The following is a 4664-nucleotide window of genomic DNA, read 5'->3' as shown; positions in this document are numbered from 1 at the left end:
TCTTTGAGATGCTTGTGCAGGTCTTCATTTTCCAATCCTTAAAACTTTGACAACAAATGAATCAGCCTAGATTTTAGCTCAAATGCAGCTTCCAAGTTAGGACAAGTGATGCAAATGGGCAGTTGGTTGGTAGAATGGGTTGCCAGCTCCCTTAAAGTGTGTTTCTCGACCATCTGCTCTATTTTTGCTTATGTTTCAGCGGCTGTATTGTTGTCTACAAAAACTGTCCCCTAAACATTCTTCTCTTTAGTTGAGTCTTTTTCTTAAAATTTTTTGTGGTTTTCTCAATTTTTGAATCATAAATAAGAGGTTCTCCACGATCGGTCCTGGTCAAAAAAGGAAAACAATTAGTTAATCTCAATTCCTCGATAATAGTGCCAAAATTTTATGAGTACCAAATCCACCAAAAATAAATTCTTAATTAACCAATAAAACAACATTGTAGTTGTTTTAAGAAGCAGACTCTAACTACATCATCCAAACGAAAGGGAGATGCTCTCATTTTTTTTGTTCTCTAGAGACTCCTTGCGGCTTCATGCTTTAGCACACAATATGGAATTCCTTGAGATGCTTGTGCAGGTCTTCATTTTCCAATCCTTAAAACTTTGACAACAAATGAATCAGCCTAGATTTTAGCTCAAATGCAGCTTCCAAGTTAGGACAAGTGATGCAAAGGGGTAGTTGGTTGGTAAAATGGGTTGCCAGCTCCCTTAAAGTGTGTTTCTCGACCATCTGCTCTTTTTTTGCTTGTGTTTCAGCGGCTGTATTGCTGTCTACAAAAACTGTGTCCTGAACATTCTTCTCTTTAGTTGAGTCTGTTTCTTAAAATTTTTTGTGGTTTTCTCAAATTTTTGAATCATAAATAAGAGGTTCTCTATGATCGGTACTGGTCAAAAAAGGAAAACAATTAGTTAATCTCAATTCCCCGACAATAGCGCCAAAATTTTATGAGTACCAAATCCACCAAAAATAAATTCTTAATTAACCAACAAAACAACATTGAAGTAGTGGTAAGAAGGTTCAAATCTATAGGGAATTGAAAACTAATTTTTTTTCTTGACTAAAAAGTAAAAAGCAAACAAGGGGAGGGTTTTTGTAGAATTTAATATGCAAAATATAAAATAAATAATGAGCAGAATAATATTAAATGAACTCTTAGTTGCAAATTAGAAAGTAAAACAATTATAAGAAGAATTCATAGTCGACGAAATAGCTAGCTCCAATAACATAATTGATCATAAATGCAAGGGTTCGTTTTACCCAAAATATAGCAAATTAGTTACAGTTGTCAGAAATGTTACGACTCATGCCCAGATGAACAGACCGTTCGTCGCACATCTATTTTCATTTTTCTATTATGTAAGATTCTCGTAATGACACTCTTATCATGTGATAGATTATAAATAAATGCATAAAAAATATTAAGCAAAATGCCCCGCGACTGCAACTAACACCAGCGAATGAACCGGCAGACCATGTATCTAGTCGCGCGTAATGTTTAACACCCCGTCTGTAAAAAGACATGTGCAACACGAGGACTTCTCAAGAGATCACCCATCCTCGTACTACTCTCGCCCAGACATGCTTAACTGGGAAGTTCATATGCGATCCGGTGCATTAGTGCTGACATGATAGCACTAGTCCATTTTCCGCTACAAATACATGTACCCGTTCTCCTTCCCTCTCCCCTCTTATCATTTGTTTCGCTGTGCGCGCACACCACACCTCTGTTTCTAGTTCTAATATCAAGTGAAATGTCTCGGCGGCTCAACTCACGCCCAGATGAATAGATCATCTGCCACATGTCATTTTTGGTAGTTCTGCCCTGTAAGATGCTCGTATGACACTCTTATAACGTGGAGGACTATAAGTGAATGAACGAAAAATATTAAACAAAACTCCCCAGCAGCGCGACTCATGCCGGTAGCCTGCGACTCTGGTCACACATGATGTTTAATGCCCCGTCCAAAAAAAGACAGTTGTAACTCGAGGACTTCCCAAAAGGTCACCCATCCTAGTACTACTCTCACCCAGGCAATCTTAACTGCAGAGTTCTGATGGGATCCAGCGCATTAGTGCTGGTATGATCGTACCCCTCCCAATTCGTGCAGCAAATAAATATACCCCTTCTCTTTTTCTTCCCCCTCTCGTCATTTGTTTCGCTGTGTGCACACAGTACACCTCTGTTTCTAGTTCTAATATCATGCAAAATGTCCAGCACCTCAACTCACGCCCAGATGAACGGACCACCTGCCGCACCTCTGTTTTTGTTGTTCTACTATGTAAGATGCTCGTAATGACACTATTATCACGTTGTGGACTATGAATGATTGGATAAAAAATATTAAGAAAAATGCCCCAGCACCACGACTCACGTTTGCGAATGAACCGACGGACCGTGACTACAATTGCGCATAACGTTTAACACCCCATTTGTAAAAAGATAGGTGTTACACGAGGACATCCCAGGAGCTCACCAATCCTAGTCTACACTCGCCAAAGCATGCTTAACTACAAAAGTCTGATGGGATATGGTGCATTCGTTCTGGTATGATTGCACCAGTCCCATTCCGTGGTGCAAATGCATGTGCCCCTTCTCTTTCTCACTACCTTCCAATCATTTGTTTCTTTATGCGCGCACACCTCACCTCTGCTTCTAATTCTAATATCAAGGGAAATGACCTGATGCCTCGACTCACACCCAGATGAACGGACTACCACCGCACATCTGTTTTTCTTGTTCTACTAATTAAGATGCTTGTAATAACACTCTTATCACATGGTGGATTATAAATGAATGCAAAAAAATTTTTAAGCAAAATAACGTTTAACGCTTACGCTGGCGGACTATGGCTCTGGTCACACATAATGTTTAAAGCTTCGTCCGGTAAAAGACGGGTGCAAAATAAGGATTTCCTAGGTAGTCACCTATCTTAGTACTACTCTTGCCTAAGTACGCTTGTCTGCGGAGTTCTGATGGGACTCAGTGCATTAGTGCTGGTATGATTGCACCCCCTCAAATCCGCGTTGCAAATACATATTCCCTTTCTCCTTCCCCCCCCCCATCATTTGTTTCACCATGCACGCACACCGCACCTCTGCTTCTCATTCTAATATCAATCAAAATGTCCCAGCGCCTCGAATCACGACCAAATGAATAAACTGCCCACCGCACCTCATTTTTTCATTTTTTTTATAATGTAAGATGTTCGTTATGATACTCTTATCACGTGGTGGACTATAAAAAAAATTAACAAAAAGTATTAAGAAAAATGCCCCGGCGCTGTGACTCACGCCGATGGATTGTGGCTCCGATCGCGCTTAACATTTAAAGCCCCATCCGCAGAAAGACGGGTGCAACACGAGAATTCCCAAGAGGTCAACCATCTTAGTACTACTCTTCCCCAAGCACACTTAACTGCAGAGTTGTTATGGAATTTGGTGCATTAGTGCTGGTCTGATCACACCTGTCCCATTCCATGCTGCAAATGCATGTGCCCCTTTTCCTTTCCTCCCCCCTCCCATCATTGTTATCACTGTACGTGAACACCTCACCTCTGCTTCTAGTTCTAATATCAAACAAAATACCCTGGTGCCCCGACTCATGCCTAGATGAACAGACTATCCGTCGCACCTCTATTTTCGTTTTTCTACTAATTAATATGCTCGTAATGACAATCTTATCACATGGTGGAGTATAAATGAATGCATAAAATTTTTTAAGCAAAATGCTATGGCGTCGCGACTCACGTTTGCTAATGAACTGATAGACCGTGGTTCCGGTCACGCATAACATTTAACACCCCGTCTACAAATAGAAGGGTGCAACACGAGGACTTCCCAGGAGGTAACCCATCCTAATACTACTCTCGCCCAAGCACGCTTAACAACGGAATTCTGATGGGATTCGGTGAATTAGTGCTGGTATGATTGCACCCGTTTCATTCTACACTGCAAATACATATACCCCTTGTCCTTCCCTTCCCCCTCCCGTCATTTATTTCGCTGTGCGTGCGCACCACACCTTTGCTTCTAATTCTAATATCAAGCAAAATGTCCGACAGCTCAAGTCACGCCCAGATGAACGGACCGCCCATCGCACCTTGTTTTTGGTTATTCTACTATGTAAAATGCTTGTAATGACACTCATATCATGTGGTAGATTATAAATGAATGAACGAAAAATATTAAGCAAAATGCCCTTGTGCCACGACTCACGCCAGCGAATGAACCAGTGGACCGTGTCTTCAGTCGTGTGTAACGTTTCAGAAAGACAAGTGCAATATGAGGACTTCCCGACAGGTCAGCCATCTTAGTACTACTCTGGCCCAAGGACACTTAATTGCATAGTTTTTATGGGATTCGGTGCATTAGTGGTGGTCTGATCGCACCCGTCCCATTTTGTACTACAAATGCATGTGCCCCTTCTCATTCCCTCCCCCCTCCCATTATTTGTATCACTATATGTGCACACCTCACCTCTGCTTCTAGTTTTAATATTAAGCAACAAGTCCCAATGCCTCGACTCACGCCCATATGAACGAATCACCCGTCGTACCTCTATTTTCATTGTTATACTATGTAAGATACTCGTAATAACACTCTTACCACATGGTGGGCTATAATTGAATGCACAAAAAATATTAAGCAAAATGCCCCAGTGC

At 41.3% G+C, this 4664-nt stretch overlaps 2 pseudogenes; both read right to left on the bottom strand.

Annotated features, from left to right (window-relative positions):
• Positions 1 to 1976: 1976 nt before the first annotated feature.
• LOC148267547 (5S ribosomal RNA) lies at positions 1977 to 2095 on the bottom strand (annotated as a pseudogene).
• Positions 2096 to 3819: 1724 nt separating this feature from the next.
• LOC148267546 (5S ribosomal RNA) lies at positions 3820 to 3938 on the bottom strand (annotated as a pseudogene).
• Positions 3939 to 4664: the final 726 nt, after the last annotated feature.

The sequence above is a fragment of the Carica papaya genome, chromosome 3 (genome assembly GCF_054855325.1).
Source record: "Carica papaya isolate Zhongbai chromosome 3, ASM5485532v1, whole genome shotgun sequence".
NCBI classification, from domain to species: domain Eukaryota; kingdom Viridiplantae; phylum Streptophyta; class Magnoliopsida; order Brassicales; family Caricaceae; genus Carica; species Carica papaya.
This window is presented reverse-complemented; position numbering and strand designations above follow the sequence as displayed.